At 32.6% G+C, this 18,547-nt stretch overlaps 1 protein-coding gene across 2 annotated transcripts in view; it reads left to right on the top strand.

Annotated features, from left to right (window-relative positions):
- The window catches only part of Tpst (Tyrosylprotein sulfotransferase), a 98,449-nt gene that overhangs the window by 43,929 nt on the left and 35,973 nt on the right, over positions 1 to 18,547 (top strand). The window contains exon 3 of one of the 2 annotated variants that reach the window (XM_962911.5): positions 8,729 to 8,767. The exons of the other annotated variant lie outside the window; for it this stretch is intronic. The gene's annotated coding sequence lies outside the window, so the exon portion shown is untranslated. The remainder of the gene's footprint in view (positions 1 to 8,728; positions 8,768 to 18,547) is intronic. 2 annotated transcript variants of the gene reach the window in all.

The raw sequence follows: 18,547 nt of genomic DNA, 5'->3' as shown, positions 1-18,547 counted from the left end.
AAACAGTGGCGAAACGTAGACAATAAATAATCTACCAAAATTAAAATTTTTTGTTGCATTATACGATCCGGAAGGTTTTACCTTAATTTTGCAAAACCTTGTAATACAGTTTTTAATTAAATTTTTATAATAACCAAGGAATTGTGATTTTTGTCGTCAGGTTAATGAAAAATTTGAAATCTTAAATTTTATTTTTGCTTATTAAATTCAAAATATATTACAGTATCGAAATTTTTTTGGTATTTTTTATAAAATTATACAGGGTGTAACAGAAATACTTGTCTTAATTTTAACAGGTAACAGAGCTCAACAAATAAAACGTTTTTTCTATTTGTAATTTTTCAATAAAAAATTCGCAAAGTTTACTTAAAATTTGGAAAAAGATAACATACTGAAACGTGTATCCGTCTATGGGTACAAAAATAAAAGAGCCGAACTATTTTCGCTGATATAGAAACGGACAATTTAAACAATTTAAAACAAGAATAAATATTGTTGCTATGAATACAAACTAATTATTAGACACTGACCGGCTCGTTTGCACAAAAGAAAGGAGGAAATCAGTGTAAATTATAAATAAGAATTTTGCAAAACGTTATATAGAGAAGTTGTTGTATTTATTGAGTTTTATTTCGTGGGAAAAATTAACACACGTATTTCTGATACACTCTGTATTTTCAGGTATATCTCGAGCCATATCTGGCTCAGAGTGTATCAAATTTATTTCTGAAAATAATTTATGTATTTTAAATTTTTTTGTTTCAAATTTTTTAAATACAGTTGGAAAATGTGTAGTGGGACCAAAATACATATGTAAGTAAATTTCAGCTGTTGCAGCGTTCCCTTTTTTGAATGACTTCTTAATACAAGCAATTCATTGAATGTTTGATTGATTGAATAAACGTCTTTGGTTGATTATAATAATAATAATAATAATAATAATAATAATCTTTATTGTCCAACGAGGTTATCAGTTACAGGACAAAAATAAATATTGTTACAAAAAATAAGAAATTATAGATGCAGGTATTCTTACACTAAAAATAACGAAAATTAATATAAATTTAAAATGTAAAATACAAATAATAGATTTAATCTAATTTAATCCCATTTATGATTGGCCATACTGCATATTATGAAGAGTGGTGAACGACGCAAAATGTTAGTTCTAGGTGTTGGGAGCCGGAACATAATTTCATATCTTGAACATATGCGTGGGACATTGAACGGAATCTGAGTCAATAAGTTAGAACAGTCGATCCTATTGCTGAGTAATTTATCTAAAAAACTGAGACAAATGTGCTCTCTTCTAATGTTAAGTGCAACTATGTTATGTCTTGCAAGCAGCTCGTCTTGGCTGGTGCCCACTTCTGGATTAGTTCCATCCAGTTTAAACGACAAAAATTTCAAAAATCTGCGGTGGATTGAGTCTAGGAGCATAGAGTGAGAGATATAAATTGGAAACCATATTAGACATGCGTATTCAATTTTACTTAAGACAAAAGCATAATAGAGATTTTTTAACAGTACAACATCAGAAAAATATTTACCCATACGCATAACAAAACCTAACGACTTGAAGGCGGAATTACGAACATTTCCGACTTGGATAATGAATGTCATAGCTGAGTCAAAAGTTATACCGAGATCTTTAATGGCATCCTTTTTTTCAAGGGCAAAATTGTTAATAGAATATGAAGATGGAAAAGGAGAACGACATCGAGAGAAAGAAACTGTGCAACATTTACTAATATTTAAATGTAATTTATATTTGTTACACCAGTCTGCAATTTTACTTAAGTTCAGTTGTAACAAGTCAGCATCATTTTGATTTGTGATAGAATTAAATATTTTTAAATCATCCGCATACGCAAGAACAGGACAGGATAAAGACAGTAACAAATCATTAATAAACAGAATAAATAAAAGTGGCCCCAAATTTGATCCTTGAGGGACTCCAGATTTCACACAGTAATTGAAAGAAGAAAAACCATTAAAGGAAACATAGGAAACCCTATTTGATAGGTATGATTGAAGGAGGAGAAGGGAAGAAGAAGAAAAGCCGAAGAAAGTTAACTTATGAAGCAGGATATCATGACTAACTGAATCAAAGGCTTTAGTAAAATCGGTGTATATCACATCTACCTGACGACCAGAATCCAAGTTGGTTGCAATGTACTGTGTAATAAGCGCGAGATTATGTCTGATAACATAAATAAGTAAAAAATTCAAGTAAACCAAACATCTTTGTTACTCTTGCGAGTTTCGAACTCAGAAATTATATTTTCTCTATGAACCTTTGACAGTCAAACATTTAATTTAACTTTAATTTTGTTTCTTTTCATCATTCGGTAAAAATCTTATTTACTGGTAACTTTACCATTCGGATATAATTTTTATCTCTTTTTCATTCACTTTAATAAAACGAAATTTCTTTTAAACCCACTTTTAAATTGGTTGTCCATATAACTGATAATAAAAACTGATTAAAACTTGCTTCAATGGCATGAATTGTAAAAAATTAATTTGAGAACGGCATACCATTTTTGCATTATTTTCTGTATTCCAGTCCATATATTGCAAAATTATTCATTACTTTTGATTACCAATGATAATTATTGGCGCAACTATCAATTTATTCCTTTTATATCAAGCTTATTATTGCAGCTACATGATTATTAAACGTTTCGTTACAAATACAAAATGGTTAAACATTTTTATAAATAAACATTAGCAATGTACACATGCAACCAATTCACACGTCCAATCCTCTGCAAAGTTCATCGATTTTAGCGTTTATTTATTCCGAGTGTTTGCTTAGTTATTCATTCAGTGATAACAATTAATGCTAACAATCTCTCGCAAACCGCTAGCCCCGTACTCTGCTAAACCGTTTGAATGAAGCAAGCATTCTCGTGAAGTCTCCGAGATGTTTCCGTAATCCGCTCCCGTCACCGACGACAAATAACAGGTGATTACGTCCTATGATATAGAAAGACCGGGAAATAACAATGCAGGATTCCCGCCACGCGCCTCCGCCTAAACCTTTGGCAATTTCCCATCGTCCTCGGCGGAGGCGCCGTTTCCTTAATTTCCACGCACATTTTCCGGAGGCCGCCGTGGGCTAAAGCGCAAATGAGTGGGACAGGTTTAAGTCGGGAATTTGTTGGGTCGCCTCCAGATATCCGCAATCGAAGCCGGAGTCCGTAAAAAGAAATTCTCCATTCGTCCCGGATGCCTCCGGGTGTTTCAAGGACGTTGTGTGAAGAGAAATGCCCGGAAACGCTTTTTGTCCTCACATCGATTGTTCGTTCGTTCTCTACTCGTTTCCTTTCATCTTTCGGGATTTCACTCTGATATTTATTAGGCGGAGGTATGATTTGATGGATTTAGAAAGGGGACACTCTTTTACGTCCTTCTTGATGCGAGGTGAATGCCAGCCGACAAGATCGATGTCCAGTGAGCGAAACGATACGCCCACGCGATCTGATGCTTCAAAGGGTCCCCGAATATTTGATTTGCTTTCATCGAGTGTTAGCATGAATTCATACAGTTGCTCGATGGTCAATCAAAATTGCAATTCAATTATCGGCACCACGTTGTTCAGATGTTAAGGCCTCTTTACATGTTTATGCTGGAACCGCATCTGTTCTTGACATGCCACAAGCTGTGTGCTTCACACTTGATATTCGTCAGAGGCGGCGACACTTACCACCTGCCACCCTTCCATCAACTCGGGCTGCTGTGTTAATATTGTAATTTACATTTAAAAAATTGCAGTCACCGGCGAAATTTTTCCAGCCCCTCGAAAGGGAAGAATATTTTTTATTACACAGTTTTTAATAAATCTGTTTACGTCACTAAGGCCTAACTGCATCGGTTCGGCTTATGACTAACGCTGTTATTTAAACCTAAGTTTAAACATAGCAACGCCAATCATATAAGCACTCTTAGCAAGTAACTGAGAGATAAAATTTAGATTAAATCATAACGAGAAATCGGGCCTTAATCCGCCAAATGTTCCTCAATTAGTTGTCAATAGTTTACAAACGCGTGAAAATGTTTTTATTTTGCTATCAAGAGTAAAATAATTCAACAAAATTGAAATTAGCAAGTACTTATTTTTTTTTTAACTTTGAGTCAATTTTATTTAAAAAAGTTTTCTGCTAGGATGACTCTGAAAGCCAAATGTGTAAACAGCTTCTCTGTTTACATATAAGATAAGATAAGGAAAAAAATTATTCTACTACACCAACCCTAAATTTTAAGAAAAGAAAGGGAAATACTTTTGATTTCGAACTCAAAAAAGCATTGTCCAAAAATTTTCGTTTTGAGTAAAACTTTCTACGTCACAACAATTTTAAAGTTCAAAATTGGAATTAGACAAACTACGAGTATAAACCAATAAATTTAAATTAGTCTGCTAATCCAAAATTATTGGGGAAAAATTGATATTCAGGCTGTTACACACTAGAAGTATTGGGAATTCTAATAACGATAGTCATCTGAAAATTTGTGTACAATTATAATCTTTTAGGTTCTCTTCAATGAAAATATTTTCAAGATTGCTATCAACTTCCTTATTTTAGATAGAAAGCTATATTTTTTAATGCGTTTTTGAATTATTAGAGTTATTTTAAGATACTTTTTGTAAGCTTTTCTTATACCTAAATTTAGCCGTTTTCGAAATATATATAGTTTTAATTTTTTTTTTGGATTTGCACCTTCCAGTTCAAAATTCGATAACTCTGCCATTTTGAAAAATTTGGAAATATTTTTTAGCTCATTTGAAAGAGGAAACCTAGATTTTTTCTTTGGTGTTTTCAAATTAAAAAAAAAATAATAAACTTAAATTTTTTAAAGTTAAGTTTGCAGAACTTTAAGCACTCATAAATCATTTTTTTAATGAAATGACAGAAGTTTTATTTGACTAAATGGTAGAGAATTTAATTCTGCATCGATCTGTATTAACATTTCCTATACTTATGCTTAATAATTTTAAAGCTACAATAACTTTTTGTTGAGATTGAGAAATTTATTAACTATAGGTCTATTCTCATACTTTGTCATGGAAACGAATGTTAAAATGTGAGAAATTAGAGTTTTTTAACCAACATTCAATGAATTTATTTTGTTTTTAGGGGATGAACACAATTTTGAACAGAATTTATCGTTTAAGTTTAATCAGAAATATTTTTATGACAAACTATGCAAATATAGCTGTGGTTAATAAGAAATTTCCTACAATGACAAAAAAAACACCATAACTTGAAAGTTATCGCAGATAAGTATAGGGAATACTAATGCAAATTGATGCAGAACGAAATTCTCCTCTATCTAGTAAGATAAAAATTGGGACATCGCATTTGAAAAAAATTAAGTTATGGGTACTTGAAATCGTCCAAACTTAACCTTAAAATTTTTGGGTTTATTAACTTTATTTTCAATTTTGAACACACTGAAGAACAGATATAGGCCTTCTTTTTTAATTCTCTAAATATGATTTTGAAATCTCTTAAACTAATCGAGTTAACGATTTTTTAAGTGACAGGTGCAAATCCAAAAATTTTCAAAAAATCTTAAATATCTCAGAAAAGGTTAAACTTAGGTATAGTATAGGGAAAGCTGATAAAAGCTTTTTTAAAATAACTCAGCTTGCTATCCAAAAACGCAGCTGAAAAACATAGCTTTCCATTTAAAATAAGAAAGTTCATAGCGACTTCCGGTATAACCGGAAGTGCTGCTATCTTGAAAATATTTTCATTGAGTAGAACTCAACGGATTATGACTGAGTACCAACTTTCAGGTAAACATCTTTATTAGGACTTTCAATACTTCTAATGTGGGCCGTAGGGTTTAGACGGAACACTCTGAAGAAGGTGCCTAAAAGTTTACACCAGTTTCAAAGTAGTACCTATTCTGAAGTTGCAACTTTAAAAAAGCAATTATTTAGAATTCCAGAACGAGAAAAAAGAATTCGAGCTAATGTTGGATGAAAAAGTCTGTGGAATTTGATTTTCACTTGAATGAATTGAGTTTTTTTTTAGTTTTTTAATTTATAAATCTTGCTTTTGTGTTCAACAATGTTACATGGCTAAAATTTAACCATTTTCTGTCTATTTTTCTCATTTACTTTACCCATACCACCGTCCAATCCAGGTTTTCCTTCCGCCACCGTCTCTATTTTTGGCAATATTGCACAGAATAGCAGCTCCAACAATTACTACCAAAGTATTCTCAATTTTCAAGCGACAGCGAGAACGTGAAATCTTTTTACTATACCGAAGGTGTCTATTGAATTCTATTCCGCAGAAAATGTTTTTTGAAGCAATCAAACTAATTTTTTTATCATACAAGTCAAGAATAACGCAATTTTTTATCGTTTCGTTTACAAACAGTGCTTTTAAAATGCTTTTTTGGCGTTAAGCGCTATTTAACCGGTACCCAAGGTACGGTTTAGTTTAAACCAAGCTTTAGACAATTTTAAGTTGCACTTATTTACGGTGCAGTTCACTTAACAGGCTTAAGCAGAGCCTATTTAATAAACCGTACGTGATATTTGTCTGGTATTTAGTGCTGTTATAATCTCACTTTTGACGTAATCAGAGCGGAGTTGAAATATTCCGTTTGACATTTTTTTAATGGCTGAAATTCTCTCCGAAATTGAAACAGCATTAGGTACGTAATGGCAAATAAAAGAAGTTTCTTATGTATTGAAGTTATTTGTCAAAGAAGCGCTCACATTTTGCTGAGATATAAATTGCTCTATTTACCAGTTCGTTTAATGTCGTTTCTAACCATTCCACAGTTAGTTTTTAAGTCAGCAAAGTGGGGCTTGTGTATGCTAATAAATTATATTTTGACTTGAAGATTTTCTAATGGTTGAAGATAAAACATTAGGAAATCGTACGTCATTAAGTCTAAAGAATTGATCCCTCGAATTGAAGTTGGGATGATCATTACGCGAATGTCTGGGCACCATCTGCATTCAAAACTTTTTTACCCGTTTCATTAGAAAAACTCGAGGCTTTCTTTGTCCTAGTAATTCGATCGTCTCGAATATTTCGTTAGTGTCGTTAACGAGTCTTGTTTTAAATTCAAATTCGTATTTTCCTCCACCGTGTAATAGTGGATTAAGTAATAACAGAAATTTTCGAGATCGTCGTTATCCGTTCACAAAATAAGCGCTGAGAGAGGATCATGAATAAATACGCGAGACGGAACGAAAAACACGGAATTTTTTAAAGGAACAGACTCGTGTTCATCAAGTGTCGTTTCTAAATGGACCACCTGAATAAAAGGAAATGCTGCGGAGCACTATATCATTTTTATTGCTGTCTCGAGATGGGGAGACTTTGTATTACTTAGGCGCAGATTTTTTTTACGTTTTTTGAAATACGATGCTTGCAGCTATTTCGATTGCTTTTACAGTTGCGAGGTTTGACTCACGTTAATTATTTCCGTGGGGCTAATTTTAACCCACTGGTTTAATAGATGGATAAACCTCATTTCGCGGCGATCAAAACAGTTGGCTGTCGCGTTCAATACAGGGTGTCTCAGCTAAGACTTTCGAGCCTGATATCTCAGATATTTGTCCACGGATTTTTATGAAATTTAAAATGCAGATATTTTAGAAGATAAAGATTAAAATCCAATTAATGCAACAACTCAAGTCTTAAAAACATAATTTTACATGCCTTTTTAAAATGTTAAGCCTTTTAAGACTTATATTAAAAAAATTATCGTCAGTGAAAAATGCTGTCAGAAAAAACTCACGTTTATTTCGCGAAAAAAATGAGAAACAAACTGTTAAACGTGGGTACAGATGCAAAATCGTAGATCTCTATGAGACAAATGAGCACTACCATTGAATTTTGGTCACTCCTACTCCCAGAAACGTAACTGTCGCGCAAGGGATATTTCACAATTATCTCTCACCCATGCAAAGTTAAAAAACAATATTTTTGACTTACTTTTGTACTGGATGCTTTAATTTTTTCAAAAAGGACTAAAAGACTGAACAACAACTGAAAAATTCTAGACACTTGAACATTCAGGACTTTGGAAATGTTTCGTACACTGCTGATTGGATTCTCTTCAAAAGCTTGAATTACAGCCCCAACTACTGCTTCGTTTCCAGTGACGTGTTTTGTCCTCACTCGATTTAGTTCACACGCTTCCTGTGTCTTCAAATTATTGACGATTCTTTGAACTTTAAATTTCATAAATAACATTTCACAAAAAGTCCAACGACGCTTTCCATAGGCGAATATTGATTCTTTTTTCTACAACACAGAAATTTCAGCCACTGTTGTTGGTTTTTAAAGTAATTTCGCGCGCACTTTTGACAGTTTTTTCAGTGGTACACAAAATGCCGCATAGAAATGCTTCATCAATTGTTTCAAAAGGTGCCTGCCCAAATGACTATCAAAATTTGGATCAAGTTTCTAACAACAAAATTTAATTTTTTTCTTGGATCAGCCGAACGATTTGGTTAATTTTTTGTGTGGCTATTTATTTTTCGGCTTAATTTTAAATAAAAGACATGTGTTTAAAATTTTTATTTTTTTGCCCCTAATTGAAAGACCACCTCCTAAAATACGTGCATTCTAAATTTCATAATAATTCGTTGACAAATAACTAAGATATTAAGCTCGAAAGTCTTAGCTGAGACACCCTGTATATTCAAAAATATTTAACGGATTTAATAAACTGTAATTTTTTCCAGATTTCGGAAAGAAGCGTGGAACTCTGGACTTTTTATAAGGTAAGCCGATTTTATTCCAGCACTGGTGGGTCCCGTGCTTAACATTTAATAATACAATAACGTTAAATTATTATGCGTTTACCATTATTTTTAATGGGATTAGGTTTAATCCCCCGGGAGTCCTTTTTTATTTAATCCTTCCGGTGACTCAAATTCCTGTAATTAAAAAGGGGAAAATGCTATGCAAAGGATTGTAACAAAAACTCTAAACTTGAGTCCCTTATTGTGCTAAAGGGGCACAACTGCACGGCTCAATCTCGTATGTAGTGTTTTACAGATGATGGATAATGGAAGGTGGTTGATGCATTGTAGTATTCAGCTTTAGTGCTAATAACGAACCCTTACAACTATCAAAGGAAATTCGTTTCTCCACAAGCTTGGCTGCGTTTCCGCATGCATTATAATATAACACGTCCCGACATTGACGCTACAATTAACGCCCGAGAATATTCCTTATATGCATGCGGAGGCGTCGGGTTTCGTAGGAGTAAACTTTAGCCGAAACTCTTGCTCACAATAGGATTACTAAGAGCTGGTACCAGAAACTAGCGAGAGCTGACCTAAAAAATATAAACAGTATTGGGCTCCAACCCTTACTTTTGACACTCGACGTCGAGAGAAGGTTGAACGAGTTCGACCGGTGCCTAAATCGAATCGGGATTAGCTTAGCGAACAAATAACGCGAAGGACGATCATTGTATTTTTTGTGAAGGGGTTCTCTAAATACAGCTTGTCTATTAAAACTTTATTTGCATTTAATGGAATTCCACTCAAAGTGAATGGGGACAACAATGCCAAGGATACTTCAAAGCTTTAATTTTACCGGAAAATGGGATGTTTTTCCCGATGCTCCAAACGTGCGTGTATTTCTATAACAACGTACTAATATTGAGTCAAATTAGTGTCGAAACCCTTCGGACTACATTGCATAAATGCGATTCCCTCGAGGACGATTCGTTCCCATTTTCTCGAGTGGATGTAATATGATTTCACTTTCTTTGGATCCGTAGTTCGCTGTGTTTTTCTTTTTTTATCGTACGTGTTTGTTCTGTTACTCCACTGGTCTCATGTACAGGCTGACCCAGAGGTGCGTAATTGTTCTATAATTTTTTTTGCTATTTAAAATAATGCCATGTCGTTTTTATAATACGATAAATCGACTTAAAGTACACAAACTGAAAATATTTTTATTATACAGAGTGTATTCAGGGTAGTTAACCATTTTTTTTAATGGAACACTCTATATATTTTTGCATAATTAGATTCTACACAAAAAATCATGTAATTTTTTATAAATTATTATAGGTCTATCTCTTTTAGTTTTGGAATTATTCCACTTTTTGTTGTAAAAAAGACCAATTTTTGAAAAATCACTACGAAGTCGCCAATAAATATTTTCCGACAAATTTGCCACAGAAAACTCAGAGTACCTTGCAGTTTTAGCAAATAGTCCTCTTTTACTTGAAACACGTAGATAATGTACAGGGTGTGCTAAAACGCAAAAAGTTGAATAACTCATTTTTTTCATATGGAACACTATGTATTTTTTTAGCCGTATCGATAGCATTTTGCATAAGCTTTCTAATGGTATAGCGTTTGCATAGCAAATTTAAAACATTTTTCGAGATTTTTCAAAAAAATATTTTATTACAAGAAAATTTGTTTTTTCTAAAATCTGATAACTGATAAGTCAAATGTTAATTTATTCTTTGATATGTAGTAATATGACTAATTACATAAGTAGTTTAATTATTAGTTGAAACATAAATGAAGTTTACTCATCAACAATTAATAATAAAATAAATAAAAAAGGAAAAAAAACTTTAAGAAATATTTCTAATTTGCTTTACAAACTGTATATCGTTAGAAAGCTTATAAAAATGCTATCGTTACGTAAAGAAATTCTATTTGAAAAAAAAAGAGTTATTTAACTTTTGTGCGTTTTGGCACACCTCGTACATTATCTGCGTATTTCAAGTATTGTTAAACTACAGGATATTCTAAATTTTTTTGTTCCAAATTTATCGGAAAATACTCACAGGTGAATTAGCAGTGATTTTTCAAAAATTGTTTTTTTATAAAAACAAGTATTAAAAAATATTATAATTTTGAGACGAGAAGAGATAGACCCATAGTAAGTAGTATAATAGCATGTATACAGAGTGCTCAAAAACTGGCGCACCAACTCAGTGGTACGTTATTGAGAAGCAAGTGCAGATTACGGGAAAAATGTTGAAAAAATTTTTAAACTTATATTTTAAAAAATCTGGAGCTACAAACTTATTGTGTTAACTTCTTTAGTTTTCATTATTTTTTTATGGTTTTATGTTTCATACCAGGTAATCGTTCCGTAACAAAACGATGAATAATTATTTTAAAATTTACTATCAGATTTTAGCAGTTTTTTTAATTTAAAAAAATTAAAATTCATCCAAAAAATCACAGTGTGTAGATGTGCCAACACTGGGAATTATTTCCTAGGAAACTGTTTCAAAAATAATTTGTTTTTATTGTTGCTCAAATTCTATTGCGATCATGACTGTTAGACAACGTTGCCACATTATCGTTTATCTAAAATCCGTTATTTATCAATAACTTTAATACAAAGAATTTTTTTACTATTTTTACCTTTATATGTAACCAGTTCTCTACCACACACCATTGAGTTGGTGCGCCAGTTTTTGAGCACGCTGTATAATAAATATTTTTAGTTTGTAGATTTTAAGTCGATTTCTCGGATAATAAAAACGACATGGCAATATTTCAAGTAACAAAAAAAAGTTGTAGACCGATTACAGGTCACCCCGTATGTCTGCCGAGTGGCCGACAAGGGTGTCAGACTCATCTTTGGACCTTTTCATATTTCCAACTTTTTATCCAGAACTGAATTTTTTTTTATTGGTTTTTGTTAGAAATTTTCAGGTGTTTGTAATTTACACTGCATATTTATGTCAATCTGTTTTAATAGTAGGCTTACGTTAAAGTAAATTTGCATGTGGTTTAAACCCAAATCTGATTAAAATTTCATACGTGTGATTGATGCGCAAATATGTGGTATTTAACAAATAAAGGATTTTTACTATATTTAAATACATTATTTGATTAATAATCATTTATTGGCAGTGTTTGGATGGAAAAAATACTCCCCTTTGATGAACAACACACACTATTGTTATTTTTTATCAATTAACGCTGATGGGTTTTGGTCGCCCGTAAATAAATAAAACTATTTTTTCAATAGACTAAAATGCAAATTTTAGAAAAATATTTTTCCGGTTCATGTTTCCACCATGACCCGAATTATAATTAAACTTGGAACAAAGTGTGAGGAAACTCCTTCATATCGTTTCAAGTGTGAACCCTCAAGAACTGAAATTAAGCAATTATTTTCTTTTATCACGTCTCGACTCTAGCCTTTGTACTATCTACTTGTCAACGGCAGTTTTTTTATCACTTCCATTTCGTCTTATTTCGCTTCTTTGTCACGCCATTGTAAATATCCGAAATTATCCCTTATAATGTTAGAATGAAGCGTCTTTTATCAACAAAAGGCAATCTGGGGCACAAAATTACAAATAACACAGAAGCGAAAAGCTTCGGTTTTATGACGCGTTCACGATTGTGAGATTTTTTCGGGGGAGCTTTTAATATGATAATTAGTAAGTTAACGGACTTACAAATTACGCTCGTTAAAACAGAAATTAACCATTTTTTAATTAAAGTGAGAGATTTTAATAAGCGCGTTTCGTGTATTTGATCTTTTGTTTGATGATAATTATTGTCCTAATTACAAATGACTACTTTTTTGAAAGTAGTTTATTTATATTATACAAGTAAAGAAAAGTTGCTCATTATCTGTGATCACAAGCAGATAATGCCAATTTTTCTTTACGTGTATAATACAACGTTTTCTCTTATACGTACATCGAGTAATTTTTGTTAAATTTTTTTATTATGTGGATAATACAAAATATTTCTATCCTTTTTTATTAAAAATTTTGTTAGTAACTGATGTCAGAGGTTTATGTCGAAAATAATTTCAAGGTTATAATTTTTGTCAAATGCATAAAATGACAAAATTTTACGTCAAATTTAACCAGGTACGTAGGAAACATAGGAATTTTGGGATTATTACTTAAAAAAAGAAAATAATTGAATACCTACCAATATTAATGTTCACATTTCTGAAAATTTTCGATATTTATTTTAATATTAAATACATAACTTAAAACATACTTCAATGCTAAAAATGCTTTTCTTTCAGTCACAATTTTTAGTTAAACATCTCGTCCCAAAAATTGGTCATCAAGAACACTTCATATTTCCCGTCGTCTTTTTAAATTTCCCAAAAAATGATATTGAAGGTCTTCTCGTGTGAAAAACGTAACAAAATCGTGAATTCCAGTAACTTTATAATTTGAAACATAATCTAAAGTTCACGTAGATGCTAAAGGCGGCCAAGCAGCGACAGGTTCAACTTTCCTAAAAATTAGACCCAATTTTGGGTTCAAGTACCTACGTATTTTGTAAATGCATAGACAAATTCCCAAGATCTCATAGATTTTGTACATAACATTATTTAGACAATCCACTTTTTCAAATGCTTGTTAATAATAAACGTAAAACTTGGCAGGAAAGGTTTAATTTCTCTCTCTTTCATCGATGATTACCATTTCTTAAAGTTAAGGAAAAAATGTTTATGATAAAGAGTTTAGACGTAAAATTCTTGTACTTGCAAAGAAATCTCTTTTAAAATTTGGAGTTAATATAAAAAAAACAGTGAATTGACGACGACTGCCAGTCTAAACCATTTCTAAACGCAGTTAGTCGACGAAAAATGGAAACATTTTTTAACCAATTTATTTGACTTCTCGCCAAATGATTTCTATCCCAATTTTTTTACATATTCCAACGGACGAATATGAAACAAAATTTCGAAAATTTACATTCACTGTCCCAACTCTCCCAATATAGGAACTCTGTTAATACCTAAAGAGAAACAAATTTTTTCTTGTGCAGGCGCCTCTGAAATCAGGGTTTTGTTGAGCCTGCCTTTTGTTCGCATGCACACATCAAACGGAGGGCAAAGGGGATATCATCGCGCTTCTGGTCATTAATCAAACGTACTTTTCGTGTGAAATGTGGGAGGAAAATTCGCGCTGTTGATGTGTTCTCCAAGCGGCACGAAATCTTTATTTATTTTTCGGTATTAAAAGTATACGAGGAGCAAAAAGAGAAAGGTGGGAGTGCATAATCAAGACGCACTTATTCAAATTGTACGTTTTGTGCTGCTTTGACCCGAAACAAGAGAGCTTTTACTGTAGAAATGCAGGTCCTGGAAAACGTCTCGCTGACAAAAACGCTTGCGAAGGAGACATTAAGCCGCACATTTCTCACCGGGAAACGTGCGGAACGTGTGTTCTTAATAACTAAAGTGGCAAAGACACGATCCGGTAATTTTACATAATAGTCGATAAGTGTACGATAGCAGAAGGTCGTTAAACAAAACAGCAGCACTTTGGGAAATTAATGACAGGGAAGACAACACGACGTGCATTTATGAATTATTAACCTCTTCGGTGGTTTATTGATGTCTTCAAAGCCGGTCTGCCGAGCGTACAGTAGGTATTACTTCGATTTCTGCGTTGCTTTGAGCAAAAGCGGTGAATAAACGTCCGTCCGTATTCTGCATTTCTTATTAAATACAAAATATGGCTGCGTTCTTGTCGTATAAAGAGGAATAAATAACAACGCTTTAAATTTAGACTTTGCCATCATTCGTCTCTGCTGGAGAACTAGGGGTTTTAAGTTTGCCCAGTATGTTTGTTCGTTGATGCAAACATCTGGAACTAAATTTGATATTTTCAAGCGCACGTCCTGAAATATAGATCGTAAGACGATGACGATCTAATAAATAAAGTGTTTTTTCTTCTTCTGTGAAAGTCGTATTTCTGTTTGAAGGCAATGGATTAAATTTATCGATGCTGTGGACAGATATTGCAAAAGTGGATCAAAACATGAGCCTAATAACCTCGAGGGTAAAGCAAATTTATTCTTATTCTTCGAATTCTAAACGGGATTTCCCTTTGTTGTTGTGTGACATGTGGAAAATTTGACACGAAGTGATTCGTGACCGCTGACAATGGAAAATTTTTACCGAGATAGCTAAAGCACCAAAGAAAAACGTTTTTGATTTTAATAACCCGAGTTTGAAAGTTTTCTTTGCAGGTTGAAAAGTACAATTTTAAATTTTAAGCTCGGAGTAGTTGGAGGTAAGCCATCATTTCTACTTTAACGATAATTACTCGGTCCGATGTTTCTCCATTAAGCTTTAAAATGTTGGATTAGCTTTGTTGTAGAATGAAAGCTTTTTTGCAAAATGAGTAACGTCACATGATTGGATGGTTACTTTATTGTTATTATTTCAGATTTGTGGGATAAGTTTTCCCTACGGTTATGTGTGTTTGTTTCAGTTCGGAATATATTTTCACAAAAACAACGCCAAATAAAAAAGTTGCTCACATAACTCATGTGGATTATGCCCCTTGGCCTGTACGTTTGCCGACATTTTTTATATACGGTGAAGTCAATCAGAATAGCTATCCGTATTAAGGTTTAACTTTTATGGTCGGTTTACAAAATTTTAATTGCAATCACATTTTAATTCCAGATTAATCTGGCATTTGTCATTGCATTTAAAATGGCAATAATGCCGAATTAGTTTAATTCGGAATGAAATTTTAATTTCGATTTCTATAAACTTTTAATCTCTCGGTTTTTACACAATATTCCAGAGCTCAAATAATACACTGTTCAACAATTTTTCACTTTTAAACAAAATAGGATGAACTTGAAACTTGTTTTAATATTTTTGGCGGAATTATCAGAGTTGCATTTGTAATCTAAAAAAATAGAAATAGACACTGTATATTTTTTACTTTTTTCACTCAAAAACAGTTAAAAATGCCACTTTCAGAACTTTGAGTATTAGGTATTTTCTCAAAATTTTTCTAATAAAAATTAAGACAGTTTTCAGATACGCATCAGCTTTCCCCTCTTTGACTAAGGGGAGGTATTTGGTGATGACTGTGGATACAGAACAGTACTGTGTACTGTGTGTAGTTTTACCTGGTGATTGGTTTTAAACCAGAAAACTTACACAAAATATGACAATCTTTATATCTATATTTATTTACCTATCGTTTCTCAAGTGATGTCAATAGTATATTAAGGTATAAGTAGATATTGAGGTCTTTAAAACACGCGCGATTTTTCGAGCACGACGGCGTACCCGGAGTGTTCAAAATAGAGCAAATGTTTTAAAGACCAGTTATCTACGAATACTTTTAAATAAGCAAAATTGATTAGCTATAAATAGTGTAAATAGTTGTAATGAATAGTTTTCTATTATACCGGGTGTTCAAAAAACGGTGCTCCAATTCAATGGTGTGTGGTAAAGTATGGCTAAAAAAGAATTGCTAATATTATTGATGAATAACGAATTTAAAATAATCAACAATAAAAATATTTTTTTGAAACGGTTTCTTAGGAAATAATTCCCGGTGTTGGCACATCTACAAATTGTGATTTTTTTTGATGATTTTTGATTTTCTTTATCCAAAAAACTGCTAAAGTTTGATAGTAAATTTAAAAATAATTATTTATTGTTTTGCTAGGAAACGTTTACTTAGTGTTAAACATAAAAACATTAGAAAGTAATGAAAATTGAAGAAGTTAACAAAATAAATTTGTAGCTTCAGATTTTTTAAAATATGACTTTAGGAATTTTTTCAATATTTTTCTTATAATCTAAGAAATGTTTGTTACATTTTTTCATCGATAGAATAAAAAAATCACCAATAGAATAAAAAAATTAGCAAATAGCTAGTTTATTTTTTCGAACAAGATAAAAAAATAACTACATCAAATAATGTACCATAGTAACCACTTGTAGAATAAAGGTGTACTACCTCTACTCGTATCTACAGGGTGAGTCAATAGGGGGTTATTTATGAATTTCTATAAATAGCCAACCCATAATACAGATTTCAGCTGACCAGATCAGTAATCGTTAAAAAAATTAAATTTAATCTAAGATTACATTGTTCTGGGCAGTGGCAAGTTTGTCTTGACAGTTTTGTTAAAAATTTTATTATGGATTATTATTATTTAAAAGATAAAAAACCAGTGTCGATTCAATTAATGTTTTAAAAAATCAAACGAAGTTCCAAGTGGTAAATGGAATTAGTATTTTTGGTTGCATCTTAGAACATTTTAGAAGTAACCCACTATTGACTAACCCTGTATGGAATAAGCAACAACAATATTAATACCTATAAGAGAAAAAACAAATTATTAATTTGATTTGTTACTAAAAATCTCTTTGGATCAATAAACATATTTACAACTTTCAGAGGCTATTTACTATTTGACTAAATAGTTACAACACTAGAAAATAGCTTTTGTGCGTCAGGATTAATTCATTTTATTTATCAGTCGTTCTGAAACCAAGATCTCGATTACTTAAACTATTTTCTCTTGTTCGACTTTTTCAATAATTAATGATGTTGGAGTCACGTTATAAGAAACGAAATTTTGCGACAGCCTATCATTAACTATTATTTTGCAATTCGGATGACATTTGGGTTTCTTTCAGCCCATTATTTTTATGGTATTGTTCGCAGCTGTTTAAGTTTCCACAGGTCTTTTCCAGTCGATTTCCTCCAGCACACACATTGATACTTGGGTGGTCAAACTTTTTACTGCTGAAACAACTGAAACGAAGCGTCGTTTGCCTGTAATGGAGCATTTTCGAGACAGTGAAACTTGCTTTAGCACACTGAAGATACCGGAATAGTACATAAAAAGAACCGTTGGAAATGTCATACTTTATAATTTGTAGTCATTAGACGACTTAACCACTGTAATTGCCGGATTAGTATTTATTTAAACGTCGGGAACAATATTCATGATCTGATAATTTTGCCAAAACGTGGCTCGAGCTGTACTTTTTACCAATAAAATCCTCGTTAACGACCATTGAACTCTCCCAAATTAAACCGCCTAGCATCGAATTTGTTCTAAACGATTTACCGAAATAGTGTACGTGCGCTGCACTTGGAAGCAATGAAATAAAAATAATTATATTAAGGTAAGGCCGCCGTGGTTATATTGTCATAGTGGACCGAGAGAAAGTTGGATTTTTCCGAGACGGGAATTCCTCCCGAGATTAGGAATAGAGGAAATTGAAATTCTGTCTCGGTCGCAACTTGTAAGATGTTCGGAAACGTTCCAGGTCAATTAAATTGACAGGTGGTTGGCGTTCTGCTCAAAACGATTTATTTGTTTTGGGGGTGTATGGAAACGAGGGATGTTTTGATGTATTTTGGGCTTTGAGATCGAATTAAGTCAGCGAACGAAGACATCAACCGGAATGTGTTATGGACGGATCAATTCACCTCGGAGCTGGATCCGGTTTAAAGGAACATTTTCCAGAATGTTATTATGATAGGGCGTATGAACGTTTACACTTATCGAGGCGAGACGATGGATAAAAAGCACCGTATCACCGACTAATCCAATTCTGAGTTTAATATTTGACAAAGCGAAATTATTTGCGTCAATTACAAGGAATTAATCAAGCTCTAAACCTGTTTATCCGGCCCAGATTACCAAAAAGCTTTGAAACTAAACGATAGATGTTCCATTTCACCACAGCGTGTTGCGAAACTCGTAGATTTATCACCGCTTTGGGTATCTTTTACATCAGCATTTTAGATG

The sequence above is a fragment of the Tribolium castaneum genome, chromosome 2 (assembly GCF_031307605.1).
Source record: "Tribolium castaneum strain GA2 chromosome 2, icTriCast1.1, whole genome shotgun sequence".
Lineage (NCBI taxonomy): Eukaryota > Metazoa > Arthropoda > Insecta > Coleoptera > Tenebrionidae > Tribolium > Tribolium castaneum.
Note: the sequence above shows the minus strand (reverse complement) of the source record. Positions and strands in the feature narration are given on the sequence as shown.